Genomic DNA, 17,077 nt, shown 5'->3' on the forward strand with positions numbered 1-17,077 from the left:
ATTTAACCCTAACATATGAAATAGTATAAATTTAACTCTAATATTTACAAGGAAGGTCAATTTTAATCCTGCTCGATAAAAAAAAGTTGAATTTGGTTAGTTTTCCATTCAAAATGAATTAAGTGTCACCGATGAAAACAATTGAGGAGATAAATGTTATCAAATAATATCATATGGATAAACGATAAAAAAAATTATCAGTAATGTTCACATTTTTTTAAACTCGCTGTTATATCTAGACTGATTAAAATTCCAAAGATAATATTCAAGGATTTCAAATACGATTTAATCATAAGAAAAGTTGTTAAATTCTGTTAGAATTTTAAATAAAATTTAAAATCGGCTATAGATTCCATCATAACATATGTTTGTATTTCTTTAAGGGTTAAGGTGTAAAAATACCCTAATATTTTAGATCAGGAGTAATTTACCCATAACGTCTAAAATGGTGCAACTTTACCTCTAATGTTGGTAGCAAACAGCAATTTTACCCATAATATTGATGAATTATATTTTTTTTCAATTGTTTGACTTAAGTATTAAAGTATCCAATCCAATTTTAATTTTAGTCGTGAATCTATATTGATTTCCACATCCATGTTACTTTATCCCAAATTTAAAGAAAAAATATCCCAAATTTCAAATTTGGTCATTGATGGAAGATATATTAAATGGAATGATATTCGATATTTGATAAAAGATAAAAAAAGCTGTTTCATTAGGATGTGAATTCTTATTACTTTTTCCAAACATTGACGAAATATTTATTATAAAAAGCTTAGACAAAATATAGATATATCCATCTAAATAAAATATAATAGATATATCATATATTAAATCCCAACTTCATCTCGTTTCCATAATACATTAATAATATTAAATAAATTATAGGATGATAATACAATTCTTCCCACAACTTTTAAATTAAGAACTAATATTGTAAATTATTTCGAAATTTTAAATAACAATCTTCTGTCGTGTATATCCACTGCCGTGTATATTGTAAATTACTTTAATCGTTAGATTTCTACAATTTTTCAGTGCAAGTGTTTATCATTTTATTAATTTGATACACTTTTGATGTGTATATCCACTGCCCACTCTCCACTCTCGCTCAACTTCTTTCACACTTCAAAATCATTACTACCTCTTTCAAACTTCATAAAACTATGAATTTCTAACTCTCCTTCTTTATCTCTATAACTGCCTCCTGTTCTTATCTCTTCTCTCTTCCAAATTCCAATCCTAATATTAAATGGTCACTGCTTATTTCTCTATTTTCACCATTTTCTTTCCTCTTCTTCCTAATCAACTTCGATGATTTTCCAAACTCCTACCACTGCTCTATATTCTTCCCTTTTTTTTTTTTTTTTTTTTTTTTTGTTGTTGTTATAGTACAGATGATTGCAACTGACATTAGAAGATTGGCAAGGATGTACGAAGAAAATAACTTCGACAGAGACAATTAGAGATCTGGAAGTGGTAGGTTCTATCAAACATTGAGGTTTATTTTTCAATTTTTACACGAAATTGAACAATTTAACATATTTATTATGGTTTAAAAAGTTGGATTTGTTTATTGTATTAGTTAACTAACTTGAGTTAAATTAGTTGGAAATTTAGTTATATATAATTTGGGTATCCGAGTCCATTTTCTCGATTTTCAGTTTACTTTTGTTTATGAATTTTGATATTTTATGGTTAGGTTTGACCTTTGATCCTTGGATACACGTCCACCATTTTCATAATTTAATTCATGTTTTTTTAAAATATAATTTTATGTATTTTATTCTCTTTCAGGTAAACTCTAACTTTTATCTCGGTCACTCTCTTCCTTTCTTGTACTTGGTATGTATCACAATATTGTATCTGTCACGTCCGTGTCCAAAATTTTTAACGTATTTTATATTAAATTAAGATTATGTCATATATAATTATGTTATTGTATTTAATTTGATATTGTTAGGTGTAAATTAAAAACTTTGGGTAAGTTTATAAAAAGTTATAAATTAAAAGGATCAAAATTAATATTTTTTCCCAATTAAAACCATATACACGTATGTTACAATTAAATTTATATAATAATAATAATAATAATAATAATAAATAATAATGATACACCAACATTTGAAAAGGATCTTTTTAAATTATTGTATTATTCATTTGTTTGAAATCTATGCTAAAATTAAACTAAATTATAATAATGGTTTTCAGAATTTGTTTTTGGAAATTATTACCTTCTATACCTTACATTGAATAAGAATAAAATACTATTTGGTAAGTGGGACTAAATTCAATAAATAGAAAAGGTGTCATTTCCAATTGAGAGAAAATGTACATGTATCATCCTTAAATCTATATATTAACATGTGTCATTCTTAAAACATAGAAACAATTTAAGTTGGACACCATGACATCTACGCATGAATTAAAATAAGAAAGGGAATATATATAGATGGAAATCCTATGATAAAAGAGGGGGGGGGGGGGGGGGGGGGGGAGAATGGAAAAAGAGGGATAAAAGTGAGGAAAACTCATTAGAATTAAAAAGAAAGTAAAGGAAATAATAGGAGCTTGTGGCATTAAGAAGGAAAACTGAGAGTTTATCTCGGCAATCAGAAACGACATCCCAAAGACGGTATTTTAAGTTCAAATTCCTTATAAAATATTTCAAGTATGATTTTAAGTAAAGTTTAATTGTGGCAATTTATTTAAAATATTAACAAATTAATTATAGTCATCTTTAGTTTGATGATCCCTAATGTAGGGTTTAATCTTCTAAATATATTCAAGTTATAGTTATTCTTTAGACCTTTTAGTGGTGATATATATTTAGCATACATCTACTTTTATTGATCTAAGTTATAGTTAATTAATGTTTTTTTTACAAATTTCTGAGTTAATGAATTAAGCCATTCTCTAATTAACCAGAGATGGAAATCATACATACTAAGCTAAACTGAAATAATAGAAATATAAGAGGGGTTGTCACACCCGACCCAAAACGGCATCGGGTATGAACGGAAAATAGGATACCGAATGCCTAACAGCCTGAAAGCCGAACCGATTTTCTAATAGATAAAAATTTATTTAGAGTACCTAAAGTTTTATTTATTATTTGGCTTGGACTTGATAATTCTACCAAGCTTCCTACGTATCCCGAACGTCTTATAATATTTAAACCGGAAATCAAAGCCACGTAGTTCTACCAATTTTAGGTAGTTCTCTTAATAGGTATGAACTCATTTTATTATTGACACGTTGATTGATTCGCTAATAACTTAATTGTATATTTCACTTTATTACTATATAATTTAATATATATAAATCACTTTATCAAAACGAATCAAATCGAACAACGTTTTATCAAAACGAATCAAATCGAATAAACCGCTTTAACAAACCGACTCATAATCAAATAAATCGCTTACAAACCAACTCGTAATCAAATAAATCGCTTTAACAAATCGACTCGTAATCAAACAAACGTAAAACATTATAATTCAAATCATCAAACATTATCAAAATGTAATACAAAATTTACGTGTGTGTCCATCCTTGAATTCCACCCGTGTAGCTTATCATAACATCAATCATATCAATAATCGAGATATCTCATTCATATCTCACCTTGCCTAACGTTAGGACTACCAGCCGTGCACTCTGGCCATACCGCCCTTAGGTATGGTCTTACAACTTACAACTCCTACCCCGGGCAATCCTAGATGGACAAAACCATTTTTATCTATCATTCAAAATATCGCAACATAAAATCATAAGTTAGGCATAAAATTGCTTTTAACCTTCAACGTTAGGCATAAAATTACACAATTTTAGATGTTAGGGGTAAAATTGCTCTTGATCCAAACCGTTAGGAGTATTTTTGCACCTTAACCCTTTCATTAATTATATGTACCCATAAAAAAGGCATAATATCCATTTGGATCCCTAAACTAAGATTTTAAAATTAATTAAGACCTTAAATTATTAAAACCATCAATCAGGTCCCTAAACTAACAAAAAATCATCAATTAAGTCTCCATTCTAAAAAAAACTGTTAAATTGTGTTACGATTTTAAATAAAGTTTAAAATTTTCTATGGATTCAATTACAAAACATTTGTGTTTCTTTAAATAATTTTACGGAAAAAAAAACAAATGAAATATTGGTCTAGGATATATATTCCTATAAGCAGAGATAACTAACTTTATTTATATATAATATTAGAAGGAATCAAACACTTATATCTTTAATTAATTATAAAATATGCTATAGATAATGAAAAAGTATGATGATCAATACTCATTTAAATATGATGATAAATTAATTCTAAAATAACCACTGCCGAGCTTGAAATTAGAGGAATGGTAATTAATTAGGACTCTAGCTCATACAATCTCTCTCCTAACAATTACTTCTCCGACCCAGACACTAACTCGTCCTCTTTAAATTCATTTGTTTTTTAATTTTTTTAAAACAATTTGTAGTCTCTAGCTCTACATTTCTTTCAGGTATTCTCAATGTTTTTTCTTAGCCTCTCTCATGAACTATTTTGTTCATTCTAATTCAATCAAACTATCTCACTACTCATATATATCATTGATTCACTTACAAACACATCATAATTAAGATATAATCACTGTTAATGCATGATGAACAAAATGTTAAGGTTTGTTGAAATCGGTTTGAATGAGTTCAAAGTTTTTGGTAATTCAATTTGAGAGTGTTATTTTACGTTGTTAATTTTGTTAGTGTTGTTCTCTTTCAGGTAAACTCTAGGATTTCTCTCAGACTCTCTCCATTTCTGGTACACGATATGTATAACAATGCTGGTCTAAATATTATAAACATATCATGTTTGTTGATTTTGTTTATTTATTTTTGGGAAAAGTATAAAAATAAACCTTGTGGTTACACCTGTTTTCAACCGGCACCCCTGTGGTTTAAAAGTTTACAAAATGGTACATTGAGATTCATTCTGTTAGCAAGCACATACCAAATTGACTAACGGTTTTAAAAGTCAAAAGAAAACGAGTTATTTTGGTCCTTATATTTATTTATTTTATAAATTAACCTCCTTTATTATCTAATTATCACAAACAAACCACCAAATAAAAAATAAAAATCAATAAAACCATCTTTATTTTGGTACTTATATTTATTTATTTTATAAATTAACCTCCCTTATTACTTTATTGATATATTACCACTATTAATATAAATTTTAACGTGGTTTATATAGATGGATGAAAATAATCCTAATTTTTAATGTGGTCAATGAATTGGGTTCACAAGCACGTCTAGCAAGGTTGAAAAGAAAGAACAAAATGATTGAAAAACGATTTCCTAATAAGCTTTCAAGGTCTCATGGTGTTGGTGGAGGTAATTTTTTAATCATTGAATTATTTGTTACCAATCATTAAATATTTTTAATTTTTCCAACTCATATAATTTGAACAATATTATGTTGAATATATACGTAGAAAAATAAAATATTCAAATCATCAAATAGTTTTTTGTCTTGGTATATTTTTAGAGTTCACTACAATTTGTAAGGATCTCATAAATTTTAAAATTTACAAATAAAAAATGATTAAAATAATATTTATCTCTTAAGATTTTAATGTGGTAATTGCAATGCAGCTTGCAGTAGTAATCATATTGACGGAAATAATAACAGAATCGATTGAGTAATAAAAAAATTTAGTAATTATGATTTTTTTTTTTTTTGCAGTTTCCTCTATAATGAACTCAACATTTGAACAAGTTATTGATGGGAACAATATAATGCTCAATGATTGTTAGGCATGAAATTGACTAAGATTAACAGATAATTTATAAGGGAATTCGGGTAATTTTTATATCATTTTGTAAGGAATAAGGGCTAATTAATGTCCTTGTGCAGATAAGCAAAGAAAAATGCTAAACTCGCTGGAAACAGCTTGTTTTGCTAATGCCAATGAGGAGTGGAGCCTTACTTGTGTCCAGCGGTCAAACGCTGGATTATCCAATGACGGACAACGACAGATCGTTGGTGGTAGTGAAAGGAAAGCGGCAGGAAAAGCAGGTGAAAGTGTGTGGCGATGGGATTGCCCAAAGTAGCATGATGATTTGAAGTCTCACCCCCTTGAGTGTTCAAGGGTTAATCTAAAAGTTAATCATTTCTTTAGTTTGATAATTGTAGTAAGTAGTTGACTTTGTTTGTAAGAAGGGTACGAAAGTTGTACCAATTTTGGATAGTCTCGGTCTTTTCCCTTTAAATAGGAAAAGCAGAGAAGGTTTAGGAATCAGATATTTTTTCTTAGCTTTAGTTTTTTTTAACAAGTAGAATAGAAGGAGAAGAGAGCTCTCATGGAGTCTCAAGCTGTAACAACAACCTTCCTCTGCTCACTGCTCGATATGAGTGAGTAGACATTTTGAACGGGCACGGCATGGCCGACCCGGTGATGTAAGTTTTACAACGTTTTAATGATATTTAGTATTTTGCCAATGTTGTGATCAATGAGGATTTAACTTTCTTACGTAAGCATGTATATATGTGTTAGATGAATGTTAGGACACTGCTTTCATCTTCACCGATATCTCTATTGATCTCCCAACTTCGAAGCTGACAAGTTAGAAGGTTGTGTCGAGGGTTTTCTCATCTAGAAATGGAGTTTTGTTCTTAATGCTAGAAAGAACGTATCTTTAGGACGCTAAAGATGTTAGTAAATCTTAGGAGTTTGAGAACACACGACAGTTGACTCAAACTCACTCAAAAACTGATACTTTGGCTTCGTTGGCATTATCTTTTATTCATCGAATGTTGTAAGATGTAACACACCGTGTTCGGTCATGTAAAGCCTGTTCTCTTCCTTTAATCGTTAAAAAGTAACCTTATTTTCTTGATTGAGTATCCTGCCCGAGTCACTAAAACAACCAATATCAAACAAACAACCATAAAGGAAGCCACTTGTATAACACACACTGTTTAGCAACAATTTCTCTTATTTATTTGTATCACAATCCCTGTGGAGACGATACTCACTTATCACTTTATTACTTGTATCTAGTGCACATGCTAGAGTCTGTTTACAAGACAACAAGTTTTTGGCGCCGTTGCCGGGGATTGAGAGCAACAAATTTATAGCTGAAATTTCTGTGAAACAGGGTGTTTTTAATCTGTGTGTTAAGGCGTGCAGGAACATCCAAAGAGGCTGAAGGGGAACTGGAACAAGCTGTTCCTGGAAATGAAGAAACGAGGAAGGATAACCAAGCAAGTAAGCCAAATCAAGAGGAGGAAAGGGCTTGTAAACCACCATAGCCGTATGTCCCACTGGTGCCATATCCAACACGGCTGATCAACAAGAAGTTGGAGGAGCAGAATTCTAAAGTGTTGGACACTTTGAGAAAATTGCACATCAACATACCTTTTATGGAAGCACTGGCACAGATGCCGACATACGCAAAATTCCTCAAAGATATCTTGTCAAACAAGAAGAAACTGGAGAACATTTCCATGATACAACTCAAGAGAGATTGTTCGTCCATACTCCAAAACAAGCAGCAGCTTCCAAAGAAGCTAAAAGATCCAGGGAGTTTTTCGATTCCTACTCCATAAGGAAGCCGAGTTCTCTTTTAATGCAGACTGTTTGAAGTCCTTTGAGCTCTTAAAGACTAAGCTGATCAACTCACCTATACTAGCAGGACCAGATTGGGAGCAACCTTTTGAAATAATGTGCGACGCAAGCGCTTGGACAGAGGATTGAGAAGAGGTTTCGACCTATTTACTATGCCAGCAAAACATTGAACGTGGCCCAGCAAAACTATACAACTACCGAGAAGAAACTTCTGGCGGTTGTGTATGCTTTCGACAAGTTCAGGCCCTACTTGGTTTTATCCAGGGTGATTGTTCACACAGATCACGCAGCGTTGCGATACTTGTTCGCAAAACAAGATGCTAAGCCAAGGTTGATCCGATGGTTGCTATTACTTCAGGAGTTCGATTTGGAAATTAAGGATAAAAAGGGAACGGAGAATGTTGCTGCAGATAATTTGTCAAGGATAGATCACAAGGGCAGGGTTGAACAAATAGAAATCGTGGAAAGGTTTCCTGACGAGCATCTGTATGCGGCGCAGTCTGCGCCATGGTTCGCCGATATAGCTAATTACCTTGCAACTTCGCTCAAACCACACAACCTATCCACAAATCAAAAAAGGAAGTTTTTCTCCGAAATCAAATATTATTTTTGGGATGACCCTTACCTTTTCAGGTTGTGCGCGGACCAAATCATTCGAAGATGCATATCGCAAGAAGAGGGACAGGATGTTCTCAGCCACTGTCATAACCGCGAAGCATGAGGACACCATAGTGCAAGCCGTACCGCGGCAAAGGTTCTCCAATCAGGTTTTTTCTGGCCCACTCTTTTTAAGGATGCTAATGCATTCGTTGGAACTTGCAATGAGTGCCAACGAACGGGAAACATTTCAGCTCGAAATGCTATGCCCCTAAACAACATAGTTGTGTGCGAAATTTTTGACATCTGGGGCATAGATTTTATGGGACCATTCCCAACTTCCCAAGGGAATAAATACATCCTAGTGGCTGTGGATTATATGAGCAAATGGGTCGAAGCAATAGCAAGTCCCACCAATGACGTCCGCGTGGTAGTCAAATTTCTGAAAAGACTGTTCGCCAGATTCGGGGTCCCGCGAGCGATCATCAGTGATCAAGGGACCCACTTCTGTAATGCAAAATTTGAAAAATTAATGGAAAAACTTGGAGTCTCACACAGGGTTGCCACACCATACCATCCACAAACCAGTGGACAGGTGGAGATCTCCAATAGAGAAATAAAAAGAATCTTAGAGAAAATCGTTGGCAATTCTCGAAAGGATTGGGCAAACAAGCTCGATGATGCTCTTTGGGCATATCGTACAGCTTATAAAACACCGATTGGAATGTCTCCTTTTCGGTTGTTATACGGGAAATCTTGTCACTTGCCGGTGGAAATGGAACACCGCGCATTTTGGGCGTTAACATTTTTAAATTTTGAGACGCAGGCTGTTGGTGAACAGAGAAGCTTACAGCTGAGCGAAATGGAGGAATTCAGGCTGTTCTCATACGAAAATGCGGTGAATTACAAAGCCAGGACCAAGCAGTGGCATGCCAAAAAGCTCATGAACAAGGTGTTCCATGAAGGACAAAACGTCCTTCTTTTCAATTCACGATTGAGGCTCTTTCTGGGAAAGCTCAAGTCAAGATGGTTGGGACCATTCATTGTAAACCGTGTATTTGCACATGGAGCTGTTGAAATTTTCAAAGATGGGGGTGATCCTTTTAAGGTGAACGGACAAAGATTAAAACCATATTTAGAGAACGATCACACAAGGAAGATCGATACTGTTCATTTCCAGGATCCCCCAGGACAGTAAAAGCAAGAGAACAGGGTGTCCACTACAAACACCAATTGTAGCACAAGTAACTTTGCATTTTATTGATTTTTATCTTTACTTTTTATTTTTATTTTTGTTTCCGTGGTGTAAAGTGTGTCTGAAGTTGACTTCATCTTGAGTAATTTCTGCCTAGGCACAATTGTAAAACCTAAAAATCCTTCCAAGGGTGAGGTAGTACAATTGTACCTGTGTTGTAGGGAAAGGGAAAATCGTAGAGATTTGGGCGGTAGGAATTTGTTATTAAAGCTAGGAAAAGTGGAACGTCCACTCCTATGCCAAATAGGCAATCATACCGCCTGTTTTTCTCCTCGATAAGATTGAACGGTTGGGGGGATATAAATGCTAAAATTAAATCTTGACCGTTCATCTACCCTCATTTTGATTCAAAAACACGCGCCTTTCTGCCGATTTGTCCAGGTGGCCGACTTTGATTCGGCCTCAAACTGACAGATTGGCGAGAAGACGCCTCGTTTCCCTACTTAAAGAAGCTTTATGTCAATTCAGTCCTTCTATCACCATATTTCTTTCTTTTCTTTGAGATTTCTTTTCACAAAGGCATTTCATGATCTATGCCCTATACCACTGGAAAACCCTACTTAAACTTGAAAGCAAAATGAGAACCCGAGGCTCGGGCAAAAACGTGAAAATTGAGGGTTCTTCCAAGAAAGAAAAAGCAAAGGCAAAAATGGCGGAACCATGCACTGTGGCGTTTGTCCCAGATGAGAAGCTGGTCAAGAAACTCTCCCAGTTCAAAGACGCCTCTGTTCAGGCGTACTATGATGAGCTAGCGAAACTTCAGTTCAGACCCATCCGAACAGTTTGCTGGGAATCCCTAAAAAGGCTAAACCTCGAGGATCGTGTACGCACCCTCATGAAGTCTGGTCATTTTGAATGTTTCTTTGAAATGACAGAACCGGCCTATCGGGAACTAACACTCGAGTTCTTGGCAACCTTTAAGCACAACACTGAGATAACCGAACCTGATGAAGAGGGAAAATTTAGCTTCAGGCTCATGGGTCACTCCCAAAGGCCTTCGCTTAACTTGTTCAACCAGATGCTTGGTGCTGCCGACGATGACGATCTAGAATCCGAGAGCTATAAAGAGGCATTCACCACAACGCCTGATGTTTTCGACCCTGTGGCCTTCTGGGAATCACTTTCAGGACAGAAACATTATGACGGCAGTTCGACCAAGGCGTCCAATATCGATGATTACGCTGTTCGGTATTTGCACAAGTTGATCTCTGGTACAATCTTCGCCCGGGAAAACCAAGCCACCATGCCACATGCAGATCTCACCGCATTGTGGAGTATGGCAGTTGGACCGAGAATGAATTTGGGATTCTGGTTTGGAGAGTACATCAGCGCTTTTTCCAAGAAAAACTCGTCAGTCATCTGTTGTGGAAGCATATAGTCACCAGAATTGCGGAGTCAATCGGGGTTTTTTAACCTGAAGACCACTCTCGTCTCACGATTGTGAATCACCCTGCCCCATTGATCTCAAAAGCCTCCAAAAGATGTTATTCGGAAAGATTGTGAATGGGAAGTGGGTCTGGATGTCTGATTTTGTTACATCTCGGCAGACTGAGAGCCGGAAAAGGAAAAGCGAGCCTACCCTTTCAGTCTCGTCAGATTCCGAGCAAGTCGAGAAGCCTAAAGACTTGGCATTTTATAAGAAATGTGCAAAGATGACCTGCGAGGATGTGATGGATCGATTCAATGCCCTGTTTGCCCAGAATCAGGCAAACCGCGAAATGATATTCGCCATGGAGCAAAAGTACGCATCGCAACAGGGCGAGATCGATATGCTTAAGAGCATGTGCATTGAGGAGCATGCCAAAGAAAGTCCCTCTGGTTTCTCTATGAAAAGTCTGGTAAGACAAGTGCCTGAAACACCTGCTAGTGCCAATGTTAAGGCTAACGCTGCCGCCTCCTCGAAGGAGGAGGGTATTCCTGCCCCTGTGGATAGAGAGGTTAACTCCTCTCTTTCCCATCACGCATGATCTGACCAAATATTCGCTGTCCTAGCATCTGGTAACCTCTAACACCCTTACTCTTTCATGTTTTGTTCCGCCTATCTTGTACAATCTGCTGTCGTGATTATTAACATTGAGGACAATGTTTTGTTTTCTTTTGGGGGTGGGGATTGTGCTGTGTGCATCACAATTTATAATTTATGCGGAAATAACATGATAAATGCTGCAAATCGGTTGGTTTAATTTAGTGATTTTATGTAGAACAAATATCCCTTGAGAATCCTTGTGCATATCCTTGGTAATTATTGTCTGCTTCCATTGTTTTCTTTCCGCTTATGTTTGTTCCATCTAGAGAATTGCTTAGTGTTATGTAGGAATCATAGAGCAGACTGTGCATGCTATTTGGTGTTAGGTTGTGTTAATTGCTTGTTTGTATTTCGTGTTCCCTAATTCAGGAAGTTCCAAAAATTTTGAAATCTTTAATTCCTCTGTCAAAATTAGTAATCATGGCCTTACTGCATTTTTTCCCGAAAATAGTGAGAATTTGAGCCTTATAATGCATCCATGGTATGCATTGTTTTTTTGAGTGGGCCAACACTCACTATCTTTAGGGAGAATTTGCCTTGGTACCCTGATGAAATGGTGATTGGTTCTGATTTTCATAGGAGGAAAAAGGCATTTAGTTATTCCCTCCGCTACACAAAAGGCACCTGTGCTATGCACCCCAATTATTAGGATAACCAAGTCGAGCCATAACCTGCTCTTTCTGAATAACCACAAATAATAGCCCTCTCCCTTCACTTAAACTCTAAAATACCTTGAGTTCTATCTTATGCCTCGAATTGCCAATTGTTTAAAATAAAAATCATGTGCTTAAGTTATGCGAATATAAGCAATTGAGCAAACATCGTTTAAGGAAAAGATTGAATGAACTAGGGAATATAATGTGGGGAGGAAGGAACCTTTATATTCAAAAGAGTACTGGGTTATGAGTGAACAGGTTGTGTAGACAAAGTGTGTGTAAACAGCAATCATTATAGGCTGCGTATGATAAATAAAGTGCAAAAAGACAGAATTCATACACTGAAATAGCTTTTCACTGTCAAACCAGAGCCCTAGCCTAACATTACAACCTTTACAAAGTCCTTTGGACTATGTCAGGAGGAACTTTGACCCATAGACTCGGGATCAATAGGCAAACTCACACCCTAAGGGTGTGGTGTCTAAGTTGAGGAGTGAAATAGCATTTGTTTTCCTATGGCAAAAAGATGCCATGTGAGAGTGAGTGAAGTATTCCATTCCTTAGTGAGGCATGTCTGGCTGTTGGTAACTCTTTGTGAAAAAGGAAGTCTAAATTTTAAGATTTGAGGAATTTCTTGAGCAAAAGGAAACAACTTTCAAAACAAGCTTTTACTCTTCGATGAAACCTTAGCATGCATCTGTTCATCTCCTAATAGTGCCAAGCGTTCTATGTTTCTTTACTCGTCGTTCTCAGTCATTGAACAAATTTCATTCCTAACCCTTTTTGTTTATTCTCTTCTTACAATTTGTTGCTTGAGGACAAGCAAAAGTTCAATTTGGGGGTATTTATTAGGCATGAAATTGACTAAGATTAACAGATAATTTATAAGGGAATTCGGGTAATTTTTATATCATTTTGTAAGGAATAAGGGCTAATTAATGTCCTTGTGCAGATAAGCAAAGAAAAATGCTAAACTCACTGGAAACAGCTTGTTTCGCTAATGCCAATGAGGAGTGGAGCCTTACTTGTGTCCAGCGGTCAAACGCCGGATTATCCAATGACGGACAGCGACAGATCGTTGGTGGCAGTGAAAGGAAAGCGGCAGGAAAAGCAGGTGAAAGTGTGTGGCGATGGGATTGCCCAAAGTAGCATGATGATTTGAAGTCTCACCCCCTTGAGTGTTCAAGGGTTAATCTAAAAGTTAATCATTTCTTTAGTTTGATAATTGTAGTAAGTAGTTGACTTTGTTTGTAAGAAGGGTACGAAAGTTGTACCAATTTTGGACAGTCTCGGTCTTTTCCCTTTAAATAGGAAAAGCAGAGAAGGTTTAGGAATCAGATATTTTTTCTTAGCTTTAGTTTTTTTTAACAAGTAGAATAGAAGGAGAAGAGAGCTCTCATGGAGTCTCAAGCTGTAACAACAACCTTCCTCTGCTCACTGCTCGATATGAGTGAGTAGACATTTTAAACGGGCACGGCATGGCCGGCCCGGTGATGTAAGTTTTACAACGTTTTAATGATATTTAGTATTTTGCCAATGTTGTGATCAATGAGGATTTAACTTTCTTGCGTAAGCATGTATGTATGTGTTAGATGAATGTTAGGACACTGCTTTCATCTTCACCGATATCTCTATTGATCTCCCAACTTCGAAGCTGACAAGTTAGAAGGTTGTGTCGAGGGTTTTCTCATCTAGAAATGGAGTTTTGTTCTTAATGCTAGAAAGAACGTATCTTTAGGACGCTAAAGATGTTAGTAAATCTTAGGAGTTTGAGAACACACGAAAGTTGACTCAAACTCACTCAAAAACTGATACTTTGGCTTCGTTGGCATTATCTTTTATTCATCGAATGTTGTAAGATGTAACACACCGTGTTCGGTCATGTAAAGCCTGTTCTCTTCCTTTAATCGTTAAAAAGTAACCTTATTTTCTTGATTGAGTATCCTGCCTGAGTCACTAAAACAACCAATATCAAACAAACAACCATAAAGGAAGCCACTTGTATAACACACACTGTTTAGCAACAATTTCTCTTATTTATTTGTATCACAATCCCTGTGGAGACGATACTCACTTATCACTTTATTACTTGTATCTAGTGCACTTGCTAGAGTCTGTTTACAAGACAACAAGTTTTTGGCGCCGTTGCCGGGGATTGAGAGCAACAAATTTATAGCTGAAATTTCTGTGAAACAGGGTGTTTTTAATCTGTGTGTTAAGGCGTGCAGGAACATCCAAAGAGGCTGAAGGGGAACTGGAACAAGCTGTTCCTGGAAATGAAGAAACGAGGAAGGATAACCAAGCAAGTAAACCAAATCAAGAGGAGGAAAGGGCTTGTAAACCACCATAGCCGTAATAATTTCGGGTTGATAGTAGAAGTAATAATTTCTTAGAGAATATTCGGAGTTATAATATGATGTTCTCATTTACCTCAATAGGTGGTCAGATCGATACATCTGTGAATAATGGAAATGGTCCTTACGTATTTAGACTTCATGGCCAAAATTGTCATATGATTGGAAGTCTAATGCCAGAATCTGGATCAAATCCGAAGTTTGCACAACTATGTATTTATGATACAGAAAGTGAGGTTTCAAACAGAGCCGGTGCTATAAGGTATCCTATCATAATATTTTTTATTTTTGTAAATAATTTATGGTTTTATTCATTGAATAATATATAAGTGTTGTTTTAAATTTTTTTTTAACAGTTCACGAAGTACTATGACAAATTTTGATCATTCTATAATTCATGACTCGAAAGAAATGCTTGATGATAATAATGCTTTGGTTCAATCATTTAGATTGGCTAGAGATAGAATGTCTACTCAAGAATGTAGAGAATTGAAGTTAAGGTTGATTGGAGGCAAAAAATCAGATGGACGAAGGTACAATATGCCTACTGCTTCAGAAGTAGCTGGTTTAATTATTGGTGACATTGACAGTGTAAATAACTTAAGAGACATAATCATTGAGAATAAGACCGGTATGCTGAAACACATCAATGAGTTGCAGCCATCTTATCTCCCAATGCAATATCCTTTACTTTTCCCACGTGGTGAAGATGGTTTCAGAAAGGATATTCAGTTCAGTGAATCAAAAAAAAGGAAAAAGGGAAACTATAAGTATGCGTCAATTTTTTTGCTTTAGAATACAACAGAGAAATAATGAACCAACAACCATTTTAAGTTCAAAGAAGTTATTTCAACAGTTTATAGTTAATGCTTATACAATGATTGAGGCAGAAAAATTATCATACATCAGACACAACCAAAAGAATCTTAGGGCAGAATTATACAAAGGATTAACTGAAGCAGTATTGAGAGGGGAGGCAAATCCATCATCGGCTGGTAAAAGGATTATCTTACCATCATCTTATACAAGTGGTGCAAGGTGTGTTTTTTTGAAACTCATATTGCAAACATTTTTTTATACATGTAAATAATATAAGTCACATGCACCTTGATAATTTTATTATAATAAATTTGTGACAAATTTTGTTTTGTTTTATTAAGGTACATGATACAAAACTATCAAGATGTGATGGCGATATGTAGATGGACTGGATATCCCGATATTTTCATCACTTTCACATGTAATTCTAAGTGGCCAGAAATACAGAGATTTGTTGATAAAACATGTCTCAGACCTGAGGACAGACCTGATATAATATCCAGAGTTTTCAAAATGAAGCTAGATAGGTTTGTTCGTGATATAAAAACAGATAAAATATTTGGGAGGGTTAAAGCACGTATGTGTTCTCAACTTTTTTTCATATCAATATTTTTTAAGTGAATATTTTATATAGACTATATTAATTTAATTTATTATTGCAGTTATGTATACAATAGAGTTCTAGAAACGTGGTCTCCCTCATGCACATATATTGTTGTTTTTGCACCCAAAAGACAAACATCCATCTGGAAAAGATATTGATAAGATAATTTCAGCTGAGATTCCGGATGAAGAGGAGAATCCTAACTTATACGAGACTGTGAAAAACTTCATGATACATGGTCCTTGTGGTGCTTCAAATAAAAATTCACCATGTATGAATGAAGGGAAATGTTCAAAACGATTCCCCAAAAATTTTATCGAGGAGACAATTGTTGATGAAGAAGGATATCCTTTGTATAGAAGAAGACATAATGGAAGAACTGTTGAGAAAAATAAAATTCTTCTTGACAACAGATTTGTTGTTCATTATAACACTCAATTGTTGTTGAAATATAATGCACATATAAATGTTGAGTGGTGCAATCAACACAGGGCCATCAAATATTTGTTCAAGTACATAAATAAAGGAAATGATCGTATAACTACATCATTTTATCAGCTGAATGGACATGGTGATAATGGAGAACTTGATGAAGTGAAAATGTATTATGATTGCAGGTACATTTCTCCGTGTGAGGCGGCTTGGAAAATATTTGGGTTTAATATTAATCATCGTGAGCCTGCAGTGGAAAGACTCAGCTTTCATCTTCCAGATGAGCAAAGTATTATATTTCATGATGATGACCCTATTGATGATGTTGTAAAAAAAGGTGGCAAAGACAGTACTATGTTTCAACAATGGATGAAGGCAAATGAGCAATATCCTGAGGCTAGAGAATTAACTTATGTAGAATTTCCAAATAAGTTTGTGTGGAAAGAAGTTGAAGAGAATATTGAATCATCTGGAGCTAAAAAGAAGATAAAAAAATGGTGCCCAAGGCAGCGTGGTATGAGTGTTGGAAGAATATTTTATGTTCATCCCGGAGTTGGTGAATTGTACTATCTGAGGATTTTGTTGAATATTGTGAAAGGTCCAAGAAAATACGATGACATCAAAACTGTAAATGGTGTATTACATCCAACTTTCAAGGATGCATGTTTCACATTGGGACTACTAGATGATGACAAGGAGTATGTCGATGCAATAA

At 35.1% G+C, this 17,077-nt stretch overlaps 1 long non-coding RNA gene across 1 annotated transcript; it reads left to right on the forward strand.

Moving 5' to 3' along the window:
• Positions 1-1,135: 1,135 nt before the first annotated feature.
• LOC136223652 (uncharacterized) lies at positions 1,136-6,453 on the forward strand. The gene is made up of 4 exons (XR_010686063.1): positions 1,136-1,482; positions 1,801-1,848; positions 4,769-4,807; positions 5,906-6,453. It is a non-coding gene; the product is annotated as an uncharacterized lncRNA (long non-coding RNA).
• Positions 6,454-17,077: the final 10,624 nt, after the last annotated feature.

The sequence above is a fragment of the Euphorbia lathyris genome, chromosome 3 (genome assembly GCF_963576675.1).
Source record: "Euphorbia lathyris chromosome 3, ddEupLath1.1, whole genome shotgun sequence".
Lineage (NCBI taxonomy): Eukaryota > Viridiplantae > Streptophyta > Magnoliopsida > Malpighiales > Euphorbiaceae > Euphorbia > Euphorbia lathyris.